Genomic DNA, 19,447 nt, shown 5'->3' with positions numbered 1-19,447 from the left:
TCCCCTGTGCGCTTGCACAGTGGAGCAATATTTTGCATCAGCGCATGTGCAGATGCATTTCTACGCATGTGCCAGGGTGCGTGTTCGCCGGGTGCAGGTGGGGGGCGGCAGGCCAGGCGATTCCCCCATGGGAACGCCAAGCATTTCATAGGCGTTCCCAAATCAGCAAATCACCCGCTGACATGGGAGTGGGAGTGGGCAGCTGACATTACCAAATGTCAGCTGCCCGCCCACTTCCTCCTGAGGGTGCACGCATAACTAAGTGACCTGAGAGTCACCTAAGAGAAAAATGTGGGTGGTTCCCTCTTCCCTGCGAATGGATGTTTATGTTAAACATCCATTTGCAGCCAGTGCAAGCTAACCAGCGCTGCGAGGGGGAGGGGGTGGGTGGGATTAGGGAGGCCCGGGTGTGGTCTGGTGGACTCGCAGGGCCGTGTATTCTAATACCCCTTTTATACCAAAACGATGGGTCGCACCTGGCTTTTTGGACCCAGCTTCAAGCCGGGTGCGACCTGGCGTTTGGTACCTTTTACACCAGTGCTCCCCCCACCTAGCGCAGTCGGTTCCCAAGCGGCCGCTTGGAGATTACATCATCTCCAAGCGCCGATCGCTGCCGTTGGGACCCGGACCGCTGCGCTGGGGGAAAGCCCAGCACTAAGGTTATCTGCAGGGCAGCCCCCGTGCACCCCCCCAGCCCTCATCCGGGAGGTGAATGGATGCCGCACACAGGCATCCATTCACCTCCTCTACTGCAGTGGCTGCTGTCTGTATAGCAGACAGCAACACAGGTTGTGTGTTCCCCCGTCCAACCTGGTTGTACGTTCCCCCATTGATGTAAACGGGAGCCAGGTCAGATGACCCAGCGTACCAGTTTACACCGCCCTCTACCCAGGTCCTTGCCATGTTCTACCCAGGTCAGGACCTGGGTAGTAGTCCGTGTAAAGGGACACTGCGTGACCTGGGTCTGACCCGCCGATGACCCAGGTTTTGCGGCGGTGTAAAAGGGGTATAAGTCAGATCCGGACTTTAGTGGAAAAGTGGTATAATAAGTGGATGGGCCAGTTAAAAGTACCACAACCATACTGTTATGTTCAGATGTTGAATATACAGTAGTTGTCTTGAACTTTTGGAGACTCAGACGGCCCATCCCTGTTGTACACAGCTACACAGTGACATAACCGGGGTGGCAGCATCTGTTACAGTTACAGCGCAGCGCTGCTACTGTATATGCAGGACATCAATCTCATAAACGTGACGTCACCCATAAGAGTAACCGGATAATGCTAGCAGGGGATTCCACATAAGGAAGACTGGGCACGCCTGAAAGGGGGGGTGCTGGCTGCTTGTGCAGTTCACGTTCTGTTTCCACTCAGTCACTGTTTGTGGGAGGGCTGGCAGCGGGAAGAAGGCGGGCCGGGCACTTGCCGGGTGGTACCCCTTGTATCCACCATAGCGCATAACGGACTGTGGAAGCACGGCTTCCCCGTTAAGGAGTGGAGCTGTGCGCTGGCGATTGGGAGAACGGGCAGCGGCAGCTATCGCTGGGACTTGTAGTGGATTATTTTAGGAGGCGAGAGAGAGTGGTGTCCCGGAGCCGGGTGAGTGCTGCTGTGTGCCAGCCTCTATGGCACACCCGTCTGTTATCTGTAATGTGCAGCCACTGGCTGCTTAGTGCGGAATAGCGTGTGTGCTAGTAATACATAGACAATACGGTATTCCTATATGTAGATGTACTGTGAGTTGTTTAGTAACAATCTTCCATAGCATGCTTTTGTTGTTACAGACAAGTGTGAATTTGCTCAGTGGAAAAAGTGCCCTGTGAGCTGGAATAGACACATTGGGGGAAATTTACTAAGCTGGGAGTTCTATTTCACATGGGATGTTGCTATGGGAAACCTATCAGAATTGACTTCTTATTTATTTAGCACCTTCTAGAAGATAATAGTATCTGCACATAGCAACTTCTCATCTGAAATAGATCTCCCATCTTAGTAAATTTCCCCTATTGTGGCATAAGGACACCATGTAATCCTGACACACTGGCACTGCACCTATAGCAGAGTGAACTATAACCTGCACAGCAGCAACGTTATCCTTGTGCCTATAGGTCAGCCACAGTCCTCCAAGGTCTTCCATCTGTGCTACAATTCTGAAAACCGCCTCAAACACAGTGGTTCGGTATGGTGCTCCCTCCTCAAAGCAGCTCACAGTCGGTCAAAGGACTCTTGCTGTTGCTGAGTACCTTGCAGTGGTAGATGATCATGGCTCCAGTGGCCTCTGCTGAGCTCATAAGTCATAACTAGTTTGTAAAGGAAGTGAACATGCTGATTTCTTCCTGTACAGTGCTGATAATGGGCCGGATTCACACTCGCAAATTTACAGATGACTGCGAGAAGTTAGCTGACTCACAAATTTGTGAGTGAATTGCAAACATTTTGCAATCCACTTTCCTGTTGCATGTCCATACGCAATTCATTATCAAATGATTTTTCCAGTCTGTGCGGATGTGAGTAAGCCTGACCATTCCACAACTCTGTGACAGAGAAAGGCTGATTGAGGCGGGTGTTGACATCGCACACCATTCCTTAAAACGCCAGGGCATCAGAATTGGTCCTATATACAGTTCTGTGCCTTGACATTTCACAAGCACTTTAGTCAGAAATGACAGTTTACAAATAGACACATTGGGGGAAATTTAATAAGATGTGTATTCTACTTCACATGTGATGTTGCTATGGGCAACCAATCAGAATCTACTTATTTATTTAGCACCCTCTAGAACAGGGCTGGGCAACACCTGCCCTCCAGATGTTGATGAACTTCACATCCCAGGATGCTTTGCATTAGTTTTGCTATGTGGCCATGCTGAAACTGATGCAAGGCATGCTGGGATGTGTAGTTCCTCAACATCTGGAGGGCCGGTGTTGCCCAGCCCTGCTCTAGAAGATAGTAGACAGGATCTGATTGGTTGCCCATAGCCATATCACATGTGAAGTAGAATTCACATCTTAGTAAATTTCCATCATTGTGTCGGGACCTGGATCATAGGTCAATAGGATCTAGGGGTTGACAGTCAAAAGATTAATACCATATGGTCAATATGTACAAAGTTGACGAAAAATCAATAGAAGGGAAGGGTACACATGGCAATGGTCTACACACCAAAAGGTCAACATCACTAATTATTTTTTTACTTTTTCATACTTTACTATCCATGTGGACTATGATTGCAAGCTGTGAAGTGGTGAGCCATGCAAGGCTATGCGGTACACTAATTGGGGAAAAAAAAGTGGATAACATGTCAACCGTTTCATGTGTCCACTTTGTCTGTGTTGAATTTTTGCTTGTGTCGACCTTTTTCCTGTGTAGACATTGTGCAGGTTGATTTTTTGGGGTCAACCTAGACATTGTCAACCCCATGATCAATACTCAATCTTGTGTACTCTACATATTATTATTATGAACATTTTTTTATATAGGGCACACATATTCCGCAGCACTTTACAGAGAATATTTGAACATTCTCATCAGTCCCTGCCCCAGTGGAGCTTACAATCTATATTCCTTACCACATATTCACGCACACACAGACATTGTAGGGTTAATTTTGTTGGGAGCCAATTAACCTACCTGTATATTTTTGGATTGTGGGAGGAACCGGAGTACCCGGTGTAAACCCATGCAAGCACAGGGAGAATTTACAAACTCCGCACAGTTAGGGCCGTGGTGGGAATCGAGCCAATGACCTCAGTGCGGTGAGGCAGTAATGCTAACCATTACACCGTCCAAGCTTTCCCACTTCACATGTGGAAACTTACTGCACACCCCTCATCAGGGTTGCGTAAAACCGGATTTAAAAAAAAAATGATATTTATTTGATTTAAATCAGATTTTTTTTTATTCAAAACAGATTTTTAGGATTTAAATATTATATTTTCTTATTAAAAACATTCTTAAGTAAATGGTTTAATTTTAGATGCTTACACATTGTTTTAGTAACCAAAGTGAGAACAGTAACAAGATGAACACAGTAATAGAATAAATACACACTAAACAGTTGCATTAAGAAGTACAATTGGGTTCTAAATTTCACTCAGTTGTTTAAGCCTTAGTCAAACATGTATATGGCTTTGTCCACGTCCTCACATTTGTCCTCAACAGAAAAGGCTCTGTAGCATGCAACCAGCTTGGCTGCTTTTTTATTTCCCAATCTGCTGCGTGTTTTGGATTGTACAAAACCGTACGTTAAAAAAAAAACCTTTCAATTCCTGCACTTGATAAAACTTCAGCTTCAGAAGATTTACTACAGAATTGTCTAACTGAAGTTGAGCTGCGCAGGACATCCACCAGGATAGAGGAGATACTTGGCATAAAGGGGGAAATTTACTAAAGGAAATTTGTAAAAAAATAGGTGTATTTGTATCCAGAAATACACTTATTTTTTACATTTACTATCCCGAAAATGTGTTGATGTGCTATCAATACGAATAGGAATTGCCGTATTTTTGGGATAGTAAATGTAAGCTAAGAGTTGTAGTTTATAACATTTTGATTTAAATCATGATTTAATAATTTGATTTAAATTGTTTGATTTAATCATTTGATTTAAATTGTTCGATTTAATCATTTGATTTAAATTGTTCGATTTAATCATTTGATTTAAATGGTTTGATTTACATCATGCAACCCTTCCCCACGTTTTGTGATATTTTCTTCAAAGTATGCTCGGTGAAGGTGTTTATTTAAAAAAAAATGTAATGTAGAAAAAAAATAACTTAAATAAAATATACAATTGCATAGATATAAAAAATGTAATGGTCATGCTATTTATGTATAGAGGGGCACCCCATCATTATTCGATCCCAATGCGCAGCATCGGAATCGAAAAGTAGAAATAGACTGTGCAGCACAATCTATTTCTACTATCTTGGAATGAGGGCCATGCTGCACTGCGCCCCCACCCCCCTGCACTCACAACCAGCGCTGCCCCTCCCTCCCTGACAGCTATGCCAGCACCCTGTCAGGTCCCGGCGGCTGCCAGATGGCACTGTGTCTATAAACCATTACTGATAGTTTGACATTTGCAACTTATCAGATCATTCTATACAATCGTACTAAATGTTTGTCTTGTCCATGACAACGCTAGACAGAGGACAAAAGCATCCCTACACATGCAAATTCCCTGTGCCCCTAAAGGCTTAAAAGCCACCCAATGGGTTGGGGCAGCGATGAGTGGTGATGCACGCTCCCACATCATCGCCAGCAAAAATGCCCAGCGTGTATGCACCTTTAGTATAAAGCCATCAACTAACTTTATTAACATAACTGTTTGGAACACTACATGTATCCCACTGTCTTGTGTTATAATAGAGCCAGGGTGCCCCTACTGTGTCACCTTGACTGATACCATATAGTGTCAGGATTAAGGTCATGCAGAACTCTAAATGAGATTTTTTTTTATTCAAAACAGATTTTTAGGATTTAAATATTATATTTTCTTATTAAAAACATTCTTAAGTAAATGGTTTAATTTTAGATGCTTACACATTGTTTTAGTAACCAAAGTGAGAACAGTAACAAGATGAACACAGTAATAGAATAAATACACACTAAACAGTTGCATTAAGAAGTACAATTGGGTTCTAAATTTCACTCAGTTGTTTAAGCCTTAGTCAAACATGTATATGGCTTTGTCCACGTCCTCACATTTGTCCTCAACAGAAAAGGCTCTGTAGCATGCAACCAGCTTGGCTGCTTTTTTATTTCCCAATCTGCTGCGTGTTTTGGATTGTACAAAACCGTACGTTAAAAAAAAAACCTTTCAATTCCTGCACTTGATAAAACTTCAGCTTCAGAAGATTTACTACAGAATTGTCTAACTGAAGTTGAGCTGCGCAGGACATCCACCAGGATAGAGGAGATACTTGGCATAAAGGGGGAAATTTACTAAAGGAAATTTGTAAAAAAATAGGTGTATTTGTATCCAGAAATACACTTATTTTTTACATTTACTATCCCGAAAATACGGCAATTCGTATTCGTGTTGATGTGCTATCAATACGAATAGGAATTGCCGTATTTTTGGGATAGTAAATGTAAGCTAAGAGTTGTAGTTTATAACATTTTGATTTAAATCATGATTTAATAATTTGATTTAAATTGTTTGATTTAATCATTTGATTTAAATTGTTCGATTTAATCATTTGATTTAAATTGTTCGATTTAATCATTTGATTTAAATGGTTTGATTTACATCATGCAACCCTTCCCCACGTTTTGTGATATTTTCTTCAAAGTATGCTCGGTGAAGGTGTTTATTTTAAAAAAAATGTAATGTAGAAAAAAAATAACTTAAATAAAATATACAATTGCATAGATATAAAAAATGTAATGGTCATGCTATTTATGTATAGAGGGGCACCCCATCATTATTCGATCCCAATGCGCAGCATCGGAATCGAAAAGTAGAAATAGACTGTGCAGCACAATCTATTTCTACTATCTTGGAATGAGGGCCATGCTGCACTGCGCCCCCACCCCCCTGCACTCACAACCAGCGCTGCCCCTCCCTCCCTGACAGCTATGCCAGCACCCTGTCAGGTCCCGGCGGCTGCCAGATGGCACTGTGTCTATAAACCATTACTGATAGTTTGACATTTGCAACTTATCAGATCATTCTATACAATCGTACTAAATGTTTGTCTTGTCCATGACAACGCTAGACAGAGGACAAAAGCATCCCTACACATGCAAATTCCCTGTGCCCCTAAAGGCTTAAAAGCCACCCAATGGGTTGGGGCAGCGATGAGTGGTGATGCACGCTCCCACATCATCGCCAGCAAAAATGCCCAGCGTGTATGCACCTTTAGTATAAAGCCATCAACTAACTTTATTAACATAACTGTTTGGAACACTACATGTATCCCACTGTCTTGTGTTATAATAGAGCCAGGGTGCCCCTACTGTGTCACCTTGACTGATACCATATAGTGTCAGGATTAAGGTCATGCAGAACTCTAAATGATGTAGCGAGGGCCTGCACAGCAGCAACGTTATCCTTGTGCCTATAGGTCGGCCACAGTCCTCCAAGGTCTTCCATCTGTGCTACAATTCTGAAAACCACCTCAAACACAGTGGTTCGGTATGGTGCTCCCTCCTCAAATCATCTCACAGTCGGTCAAAGGACTCTTGCTGTTGCTGAGTACCTTGCAGTGGTAGATAATCAAGGCTCCAGTGGCCTCTGTTGAGCTCATAACTAGTTTGTAAAGGAAGTGCACATGCTGATTTCTTCCTGTACAATGCTGATAATGGGCCGGATTCGCACTTGATTGCTCATCTGCAAATTTACAGGTGTCACCTTGACTGATACCATATAGTGTCAGGATTAAGGTCATGCAGAACTCTAAATGATGTAGTGAGGGCAGAGTTTTATATTATTATATCAGATGTATTGAGCATGGTAAAGAGATAAAGCGGTAATAAAGTGGAAGGTGATAACGCACCAGCCAATCCAATGTGATTAAAAAATGACAGGAGGTGATTGGCTGGTGAGTTATCTCCTTCCACTTTATCACCATGTTATCACTTTACCAGGCTTAATACATCTGCCCCAGTGTCTCATATTATGTAGACACTGCCCTGCCTTCTTGTCGCTCATATGCATATGTGCAGGGTCAGTCATGAAATGATTCTTATATCACAATGAAAGTATATTCCACTGCTCTTACAAGGGCAGAAATGAGATGCGCAATCAACATATAGAAAGTATAATTATATAGTAATCATATTATGACAGTGATGGCTAACCTTGACACTCCAGCTGTTGTTGAACTACACATCCCAGCATGCCCTGCATTAGTTTTAGCATGGCCAAAAATTAAAACTGTAGTACCAGCTGTCTACTTCATCAAGGCAAACTACCAGGCATACAGTATGCGACTTGTTTAAATACCTGCATTCATAAGGTTCCTACAATCCCTGTCCACCTCTGCATAAGCCCCACCCTCTCCATTTCTTTGTATCTGTTTATCAGGGAACAGGCTGTGCTCATGTACGATAGCAGCAAAAGCAAGGTAGTTATGTCAGGAGAGAATCTACCCGTCCAAACTAGATAATGTTGTCATGATGGAGTATTGTGTGTAGAATTTTGAGGGGAAAAAATAAATATATTCCAAGCTGAAATAAGGCTGTAGCATAACAAAATGTAAAAAAAGTAGCGCTGTGAATAATTTCCGGATGCACTGTATTACATGCTGTATCGGGGTAGATGTAACGGTAGGTCTTATTATCAGGGTAGATCTTATTATCGGGGAAACACAGTATCAGTAATAAGGGAGGAGAAGTGATAAAGGGCCTGGTACTTTATCACTGGCCAAACAATTCAAAGAGTTCACTCAAAGGTGTAATGGGCCCCATACATCAGCAATCACAATTTATGGATTTTCAGATATAGGGATTTTTTGGCCAGATAAATGGATTTTAAAATCTATCTGACTTTGCCCACACATTACAGATTTATTTCAGTGATCGGCAGATTTTTCCATCTAAAGATTGCATCTTCATATCTGGAAATTGCCCCAATCGATTGTCATTTCAGCTGTTCATAATGTAAATAGATGAAGAAGACGAATTGGGAATGCCCACACATATAAAAAAGATCTGCAGATAATACCAGATTATTAAACATGTTTAAAAACCTGATTAAGCAATCGATTGGCGATTTTGATTGGGATAGCCAAAAGGGGGAGCCCACACATCTAAAATTGATTGTGGCAATCATCTCCATATCTGAAAATTGTCACAATTAATTGCTGATGTATGGGGCCCTTAAGTCTGGTGAAGTGATAAAGTGGAAGGTGATAAAGCACCAGCCAATTAGCTCTTAATGTCAAGTTACATTCTGGGTACCAGGCACTTTATCACCTCTCCCTTATCACTGCTTCACACCGTGTTTCCTCAATAATAAGACCTACACCGATAATAAGACCTACCCTTATATATGCAGAATGGTCCAAAATAAGCCATACCCTGAAAAGACGAATGGTACTTATGTATTATCTGGACTCCCATGTTAAATGCACCCCATTTTTTCATACCCCTACTATCCAACTACGCATGGAGTTGATTTTATATAGTGTGGCGAGCGCAGCGAGCCACCGTGCCCGAAGCGTGGTGTGCGCAGCGAGCCCCGCGAGGGGACGCGGTCTCATAAGAAAATCGGGAGTCCAGATATTACAGTGCCGACACTGGCGTGCGCAATTCGAGGTATGGACCCTTTTTTTAATAAAGGTAGATTTTTGTTATTAAAATTGTTGTCAGTGTTAATTAATCAGTTTTTTTTTAGAATATATAAAATTAGCAAATAAAACATCTTTTTTTTCTTCAATAACTATGAAATCACTTCAGTACAATTGTATTGTAACAAACTATTACTCAGTTGGTTAGTCAATAAAGAAACGCTTTATTTACAAAAAGGAGTATAATAATTCTAAAACAAATAATGGCTACAATGCAAATAGATGATACATGTGTTGCAATTCATATTCCAAATGATGATGTCCATGCAAAAGAAATTGTTATGTTGCTGTTCCCTCGAAACTAGATCAGTGCTTCATTTGATGTAGAGGAGGGCTAGAGTATCAGATCCTGATAGTGGACCTTATTCTGGTTCACTCCTTCTGGCAAATTCCTTCTTAGATGGACAAAACCATGTGCACTGCAGGGGGGTAGATGTAAAATGTACAGAGAGAATTAGATTTGGGTGAGTTATTTTGTTTCTGTGTAGGGAAAATACTGACTGCTTTATTTTTACACTGCAATATAGATCTCAATTTGAAGTAAAACTCCACCCAAATCTAACTCTCTCTGCACAAGTAACATCTACCCCACCTGCAGTGCACATGGGCTCTTATTCTAGTTGAATCGGACGGATGCGTATTTTCAGACAGGAACCGAGAGTTCTTAGCCCAGCCTTCCGTACGGATCGCTCACACAGTCCGTATGCGGTAAGACGCCGACCGAACGGACCACAAGTGGATTTTTCATGTGAACACCTTCTCCATCTGTGGGAACCTCCCCCATCATTAGATGGTCGCCGACCATCGAATGCTGGACCAAGTGGTCAGGCAGCACCAGACCACTCGGGCATTTCTCCGTGCAAAAGCAGGGATATGGGCGGGCAGCTGACATCCGGCTATGTCATATGTCCGCCCCCCACACGTGTCACGACCGGATTAACATACGTACACCCAGCGTTTTCATGGGAACGCCCATGAAACGCAGGGTGTACGCATATGGTAATGAGCTAAATCAGCCCTTCACGCCCCTCTCCACCCCCTGCTCAGATGGTTCCGTACGATCATTTTCTGCACGGATCTCACGCCATGTTTGGACGGGTGAGGCGTTCACACATGCGCAGATATGCCTCTGCACATGCGCAAACACCAACCGTCGGCTGTCCGTCCACATTCGGAGCCATCGGACTCAATCAGAATAAGGGCCATGGTTTTGTCCATCTAAGAAGGAATTTGCCAGAAGGAGTGAACCAGAATAAGGCCCAGTATCTTTTGGAAGATTTTCATTGGAAAAAGAAGATAATTATGATCTGCTTTATTTCAATTTACTTAAAGCCCCATACGTATTCTTAACTATATCATTGGTGCCGCTGCTAAAATGACATTGAGGGCCTTTTTCAGCAATGAACATATGGCTGCAAATTCTCACAGAGGTTGATTATCGATACACTGCGCATGCATACAGTTCGCAGTACGCATGCGCAAGACGATTCTGAAATTACTTCCGGCAACTTTTTCTAAAGGCATGTTTCCAATACAAGGTGATTGACATGAAGCAGGCTTCTGCGGATGTTAACCGACTGTTCAGTGGGATTGCTAAGGAAATGCTGTCTGTGTCTGAGTGTTTTAGGGGAGTGTTTGTGACTTCAGCTCCAGGGCAGATATGCCTTTTTCCATCACACTGCCAAGTAAGTCTAGGGCTACGTGGCCCGTGCAGTAGTGATTGTGGCCAAAGTAAAACCATTCGATGGTGAGCCTGTTACCATGGGTTTTGGACATTTTTGCATGGATGTGTAGCCGTACAGATCCATACGCACAGCGTGGACATTGATTCACAAGGCGGGATTTAACTCTAGCAGGGCGTGGCTTAACTGAACTCTGTACGCTGCGCATTTCCAGCCGTCCGTTCAGATCTGAATCAGGTCCTGAGTGTACACACTGAATGATATTGGTAAACCATATTGCACCAATCATCTTTGGTGATGATTGATATCAGGTCCTGTGAGTTATTTTTACATGTGTAGTTATTATAACTTTATTTATAGTTATTTTTACATTTTAAAATAAAAATCCATCAGAAATGTGTATGTCTCTGAGGGCCTTATTTTGGTTCATTCTTTCTGACAAAATCCTTCTTAGATGGGCAAAACCATGTGCACTGCGGGTGGGGCAGATGTAACTTGTGCAGAAAGAATTAGATTTGGGGGAGGTTTTACTTCAAAGTGAGATCTATATTGCAGTGTAAAAATAAAGCAGTCAGTATTTTTACTGCACAGAAACAAAATTACTCACCCAAATCTAATTCTCTCTGCACATGTTACATCTGCCCCCCTGCAGTGCACATGGTTTTGTCCATCTAAGAAGGATTTTGTCAGAAAGAATGAACCAAAATAAGGCCCTGAGTGAGGCGGTGATGTCAGGGAGGTGGTGATGTGTTGCTGTCAGTGAGGCTGCAATGTGCTGTGGTCCTTGAGTGCTGCTGTCGGTGAAGTGATGGTGTGCTGCTATCAGTGAGACAGTGATGTGCTGCTGTTGTGGAGTGATACAGCTGTCACTCGGTGATTAGGTTTTGGTGACTAAAGTAGTCCAGATAGGGTATGTGATTGTTGGAAAAAAAAATTCTTGGTCATGTGATCTGGTGTTTCCTATCATTATGACACACCTTTATATATAGTCCCCGCCCACAACCACCTGATGAATGATCATGGTGATACTGAAACCTGTCTAAAACCTGCTGGAGAAAATAATGGGTACTTGTTTCCTAGAACGGCCACACCGATGTTGATCGGGTCGGTCGCATCGCATCGATCGCATCGCATGCGACCAAATCGCATGCGATGCGACCGACGCGATGGTCCCAATTTTTACATTGATTGAAATGTGAATAGGGTCCCTGGGACCCTATTATACATTGGATTCAATGTAAAAGTCTCCCCAGACCCCAATTTTAACCCCACAATTGACACCAACCCGAAGCTTGGCGAGCGTAGCGAGCCCGCGAGGGGCGGCGGTACGCGTCCTCCGACCTTTTCATACCCCTACTATCCACGTCGGCGTAGAGTTGAGAATATAAAGTGTGGCGAGCGCAGCGAGCCACCTAGCCCGAAGCGTGGCGAGCGCAGTGAGCCCCGCGAGGGGACGCGTATAACTTCACAGGTATACGCGTCCCCTCGCGGGGCTCGCTGCGCTCGCTTCGGTTCGGGCTCGGTGGCTCGCTGCGCTCGCCACACTTTATATTCTCAACTCCACGCCGACGTGGATAGTAGGGGTATGAAAAGGTCGGAGGACGCGTACCGCTGCCCCTCGCGGGCTCGCTATGCTTGCCACTCTTCGGGTTGGCGTCAATCGTGGGGTGACGTTCACAATGGGGGGGGGGCATATACAATGAGAAATGGGCCATATTGGCCCATTTCCCATTTTTTCCCGATTACAATGTTAAAAATATTTTAACATTGAACCCTATGGCAAAATCGGGTGCATCGCGTCGGTCGCGTCGCGTGCCATGTTAATGCACCCGACCGACGTAATGGACCCGATTTTGCCTTTGCCGGCAAAATGGACCTGATTTCAAAGGAAATCGGGTCCATCGGGGGTAATCGTGTACCTTAAGTTAAGGTACACGATTACCCCCGATTGTGGCCGTTCTAGGAAACAAGTACCAAATAATGTACAAAACTGGTAAAACTGCATCTCAATTGGTTTAGTGGTTTTGGAATTTTTCAATCAGACAAAAACACAGAAAGACTTTCACTGACAAGATGTACAGTTAAGCCTTGTTATTCTATTACAGTGATGGCTAACCTTGACACTCCAGCTGTTGTTGAACTACACATCCCAGCATGCCCTGCATTGGTTTTAGCATTGCCAAATAGCAAAACTGTAGCAGAGCAGGCTGGGATGTGTAGTTCAACAACATCTGGAGCCTCAAGGTTAGCAATCAAGGGTCTATTATATTCTCACACATAGGAAACTTTTCTATTGAGACAGTGTAAATGTAAACTAAAAATGCATTTTAATTGTAAAGACAGATTTATTTATTTTTTTTGTCACGATCCACACGAAACATGAATCATGTTTGTTTTTTGACCCTTTCCTGAAATACCAATTCAAAACACTTTTGAAGCCCATTTGGGTTGAAAATTGTTTAAGTGTTATAATAAGACTGTTTGTTTGAATGAAGTTACGTACGCTAACATTAGAAGGGCCTGATTTACGTGTGTAAGTTAAGCAAAAAATAAAACAAGCAGCTGGGCAAAGCCATGCTGCACTGCAGATGGGGCAGATGTTACATGTGCAGAGAGATTTAGATTTGATTGTGGTGTGTTCAAACTGAAATCTAAATTTCAGTGTAAAATTTGTATTTGCTCCGCTTCCATGGTAACATGGTTTGTTCCAGATGCAAAGTTACTCGCTTTTTTGCTTTACTAACATGAATAAGGCTTGAAAATAGTTAAGAAAACCCTCAGCAGGGATTAAAATGCTTAAACACAAGTTCAGCATTAATGTGTCCCTCAGGTCTAATAAAACAACTGTAATCCTCTAGAGCTGTCTCACATCATTGTACAGATGGAACTGATCTAGACTGTCCAATAACTAAAATAAAGGGAACAAAATGCTTTAAATATTTAGAAGCAGACACAGGCCCTTATTCAGATCTGATCGCAGGACAAATTTGTTTGGAAAATGGGAAAAACCATGTGCACTGCAGATGGGGCAGATGTAACATGTGCAGAGAGAGTTAGATTTGTGTGAGTTATTTTGTTTCTGTGCAGGGTAAATACTGGCTGCATTATTTTTACACTGCATTACACATTATTTTTACACTGCGTGTCCCTTGTGTACTCCTTGGAGTCCAGCCAGCAAGTGATCACTTTCGATGCGATTTCCTGCCGCCGTGAAACTACACAAGTACCGTATTGACCACCATTTTTAAATTGGCTGTAATCCCATCACTTTATTACTATTTCAACAAAGCATTAAAATTCGACTAAGTCCAATAAAGTAGAAAAGACCTTACATTGGGGTAGACTTTTATATTTTATTCTTCAAGGGGATGTATGGTCCCTTTTTCTTTAATTAGCTTGGATCAGGATAAAAAAGATTGCTCCTAATTAAGGCCAGTGCATGTGTGCTCTCCAGTGTCCCAGTAGCAAGGCACTACTTGCTACCTATTTGTTGATTATGGTTTTATAGAAAAAGGAAAGACAGGAATTACCTATTGTTTGTATACGGGAGCTGTTTAACACTATTGTGTCGATATTTGGATTGTGGGCATCCCTCGATATTTGAATTGTGGGGACCTAGTGTTATTAGCGACCTATACATTTAGCGCAAATCTAGGGATCTATTAATCCACAGCAGTGGGTTGCTTTACTGTTTGTGCTGACCAGTGTGTAGTGAAGCAGGGACATACTCTCACAAAAATGGGTGCACTTGGGTACGGAATATGCAGACATACACCTTTCTACTCCATTTACACTTGGTTAAAGAATGACATTCTGATGTCAGTTTATTTTGGTTGTGTTAATTCAAATAAGTTTTTTGCAGATCTGTACGCAAATTAAAATACAGACTCTCAGGTTGAATGAATTATGTAATACAATATGCATATACCCAATGGTTAAACTACATAAACTGCCAGGTTTTGTAAAGAATATGAGCAATCAACTTAAAGCTGAATCCAATAAGTACCGATTCAGAATGACTGAAGTTCCATACGTGGGTCACCTCCTTATAAGCCAACATGTTAAACGCGACCCTGAATAAACAGCGGATATTCAGCATGCCGGTGGACAAACTAAACCTCCAACGTTTCTTAGGAATGACTAATTACCTGTCCAAATTCATCACCAATTATAGTGAGATCACTGTATTCCTGCGACAACTTCTACACCAAGATAGAGTGATGCTGGTTGGAACCTCACCACACAGCATTGGCGAATTTGAAGATCATGCTCACCAGCCCCCTGTACTGCAGTACTTCAATGTACACTTCCAGGTGGTAATTTCAGCTGATTTCTCACAGCATGGACTGGGTGCGGTCTGCCTTCAAAAGAACAGCTCAATTGCTTTTAATTCCAGGGCAGTAGCGCACGCAGGGGGGGGGGGGTTCTGAGTACCCAGAAACCCCCCCAGGGGTCTAAGGGTCCTAGGCTGAAAGCTGAGGGTCCCCTCTTTCAAAAGGTACAAGAATTTTAAAAATCGGCCCTTGGGAACCGGAGATATCTGACTTCAAAGCAGTGATCCCCATCCAAGCCTGTTAATTGCTATTCCCAGTCAGATATTTTAGTTTCTGTCTGACTTGGAGTTTTTCTGAGGGTATATTCCAAAATCTGGGACTCTCCACCTTTGATGGACACTAGTAGTTTGTCTTTACTGTTCCCAGAACCAGAGATATCAGCCTTCCAGCAGCTGGTTACTGCTCCAGCTCCACACACCTGGTATGTAGTTTTATTTTCACGTTGGCAGATTGCTCTGCCTCCTGAACTCTGATCCCCTAGTCCCCAGTACCATTTGGTAGGTGGGATTCTCTAGTTTTTCATTCCATTAAAATCGAAGAAATCTATTTTCGGGAACTGGAGATATCTGCAATCAAGCAAGCTGTCCTCCCACCAGAAAATTATGAATAATAAGCCCACTCCACTATATATATGTATTATTATTTATATACATTTGGTCTATCTAGAATACTTTAAATGACTCGGCTTTGCTCCACCCCTCTGGAAACCCCCATCTGAAAATCCTGCGTTTGCCCCTGAAGGGCACTGACAAAATGCGCATTTTGAAAAAGAGCTGCTGGCATTGGTCTTTGTCTGCCAAAAATTCCATGACTTCATTTACGGTCAACCAGTCACTGTCAAAACTGACCACCAACCACTCATCACAATCATGAGAAAGCCTTTGCACAATTCCCTTCTATGCACAATGCTTCTTCCCGTATATTCAAAGGATGATGCTCAAATTTCAGAGGCTCAATGTACCAGGCTCAAATTACCACCTAGAAATCATTTACAAGCATGGCAAATAAATGTTTGTGGCTGATGCCCTCTCCAGAGCATTCCTCCCTCATTTTGCACCTCTACAGGTTGATGACTGTGATGTGATGACTCTTCAAATCCTGTCCTCTGTCCACATGGAGGCGGATGATTTGTATCAACAACTATCACTATTCTGCAAGGCTGGCCTCAGTCCTCCAAGAAACTTCCTCAAGACTTTTACCTGTTCTTTGCAATGCAGCTATCTCTGTCAGGCAGGATCATCTTCAGAGGTCAGAGATTTGTTATTCCCTATTCCTTACAAAAGTAATACACCAAGCAGTTGCACCAAGGACACTCTGGCCTAGAGGGCACCAAGCGCAGGGCCAAGGAACTGCTCTATTGGGCCACCATGTTCAGTGACATGGAGTGGGAGGTATCTGTTTGTGGCCCATGTGCAGCACTTCATGTACATCAACCACATGAGCCTCTGCATTCCCATGACATCCCAGATATTCCATGGTCCATCACTGCAGCTGATATTTTTGTATTGACAGATAAGGAGTACCTGGTTCTTGTAGACTCTTACTCAGGATGGTTTGAGATTGATCACTTGCCCACTCTTACAAGCACCACTGTCATTACCAAGCTTAAAGGACACTTTGCTACACATGGAATACCTCAATGCCACACAGTTCACAAGCAATGAGTGTAAGTTGTTTGCCCACACTTGGCTTGCAGAGAGAGCTGTCTGCTCAGCCAAACATTTATTGTAGAAATGCACATGAGATCAGACTGACATTTCCTAGCACTCATAAACCTATGCAACACACCACAGGACCATCCCCTGCCCAACCATTTTTATCACGTCGCATCAGAACCAAAATTCCAATTACTAAACATCAATTACAACCTCAATTACAGCCGCAAGTCCAATTAACACTTGCCTCCAAGAGTATTTCCAATAAAAGACACTATGGCAAGTATTCATTGCCCGGGGCGAGCAGGGCTATCTGCTCGCTGTGACCGCTCGCCACCACAGTATTCAACTGACCCCCCTAATACACTGATTCCCCATTGCTCCTGTGAGGATTCCCCAGGAACATTGAATACAGCGATCGGCTGGCGAGGGGGTTAAACAGCGAGGATCCTTGCTGTTTAACCCCCTCGCCGGCTGTGGCATGCAGCATTGAATATGGGCCTATGACTGCACAGCGCACACTCTCCCTCAGCAGCTTCCAGGACAAGCTGTTTGAATACAGACCACTCGAGGATATGACAAGCCTACCACCATCCTAAAGAAAGGCAGCCGGCCCAACAGTTATGTTGTTCAGGCAGATGGAACTGTGTATGAGCGTAACCGTCGCCACCTTTTAAGTCTACCTGAGGAGACTGTTACTGCACTCAGTATAAAAGTGGACGTCACAGACTCTCCTTACACCACATCACACTTTGGGTTGTCAGCTATGTCTTCCTCAGTCAATAGTGAAAAAACTTCTAAATGGCACCTCCAGCTATTACCATCAATAAACAGCCACCCATGACACACCTGAATATCACAAAGTCAGGACTTATATGCAAACCTAATTCCTGATTTCAGGACTACGGACCAGATTCTTTAAGCTTTAAAAGCGATAAATGGGGAGTGATAAACAGCCAGCCAATCAGCTCCTACCTGTCAGGTCACAGACTGTGTTTGAAAAATGTCAGACAGGAGCTGATTGGCTGGCTGTTTATCACTCTCTATTTTATCATTTTTGAAGCTTAGAGAATCTGGCCCTATGTTACATAAATTCCACTTACCTATTCTATCCCTCCCCATTATTCTCCTTACACTTTGTTCCCCTTTTACCATGTTCTTGAAGTGAGGAATGTAGATGTGTATCCTGCTAGGACCGTGCAGGATGAAACTTTACAGGGGGCTATGCATAATGGGAGGGAGTTTCCTGTTTGTTGTTCAGTTTAGTTCCTGATGTGAAACCAAGTAAATGTGTTCATCTGCACTCCACAGTCCATGAGTCTTACCTGATTTACAGCACATCTACAGCGACCATGACCTTTGATGCATTTCTTTTTTTCTTTATTTATTGAAAGTTTTTAGATTAAACAGTGTCTGTCTTTATTTTCTTTTTTTCCTTGGCAAATTCCAGGTGCCAGCCGACTCAAGTACCAGGGCAAGCTGGCACTTGTGGTTCTACAAGTGCCTGCCAGGCCATGCTACACTCTGTAAATTGCCAAAGATAAATTTTACATTTACACTATTTAGCTATCTTATTACCCCTGTACACAAAAACCTGGAGTACAGGGAATGGGCTGTTTATACTTATGGTAAGCCATCGTGCATTTTTGTGGGGCTACTGTAATACCCCTGTGAAACCCAGCCGTGGTGCCAATCAATTAGCCTATGGCTTTCTGGAATCATGGTGGGAGACCTCCACCATGCAGGGTCCCCCCACCATGATTCCAGACATCTCTAGGGTTGATTTTGTTGGGAGCTAATTAATCTACCAGTATATTTTTTTGGATTGTGGGAGGAAACCTGAGCACCTGGAGGATACCCACGTCAGCATGTGGAGAATATATAAACTCTGCACAGTTTTCAGCGGTGTAGCTAGGTGCCACGGTGCCCGGAGCAAAGGCGTGTTTCATGCCCCCCCCCCCCCATTTGTAGTAGATGGGGCTCTTGCGTGGCGAAAAGGGGACGCGGCCTAACATTACACCACACACTCTAATGCCCATTGCACATAAAGCCACATGCTGTAATGCCAATTACACATAAGGTCACACATGATGCCCTTTACATACTATATAACAAACCGTAATGCCTATTACACATCTGACACATAAGTGCCACTTACCTACATGCTCATTGCTGGGAGCTTCATGCTCGATGCTAGGGGCTTCATGCTCGATGCCAAGGAGCTTCATGCTCGTTGCCAAGGGGGACTAATATTGCTCGTTGCCAAGGGGGACAAAAATTGCTCGTTGCCAAGGGGGACTAAAATTGCTTGTTGCCAAGGGGGACTAAAATTGCTCATTGCCAAGGGGGGCTAAAGTTGCTCGTTGCCAAGGGGGACTAAAATTGCTTGTTGCCTAGGGGGATTAATATTGCTCATTGCCAAAGGGGGACTAATATTGTTGCCAAGGTGGACCCCCCCCAGCTGTCAAGGGAAGTGTGGT

The 19,447-nt window shown here is 43.3% G+C and overlaps 1 protein-coding gene across 2 annotated transcripts in view; it reads left to right on the top strand.

Annotated features, from left to right (window-relative positions):
- The first annotated feature begins 1,345 nt into the window (after window positions 1-1,345).
- Window positions 1,346-19,447, top strand: part of LOC146060048 (complement decay-accelerating factor-like) — a 113,845-nt gene continuing 95,743 nt past the window's right edge. The window contains exon 1 of one of the 2 annotated variants that reach the window (XM_083172847.1): window positions 1,346-1,598. The gene's annotated coding sequence lies outside the window, so the exon portion shown is untranslated. The remainder of the gene's footprint in view (window positions 1,599-19,447) is intronic. The other variant, XM_083172846.1, reaches the window with a different exon arrangement.

This window comes from Crinia signifera, chromosome 2 (genome assembly GCF_055691185.1).
Source record: "Crinia signifera chromosome 2, ASM5569118v1, whole genome shotgun sequence".
NCBI classification, from domain to species: domain Eukaryota; kingdom Metazoa; phylum Chordata; class Amphibia; order Anura; family Myobatrachidae; genus Crinia; species Crinia signifera.
The sequence above is the reverse complement of the archived record's forward strand: the minus strand, read 5'-3'. Positions and strand labels throughout refer to the sequence as shown.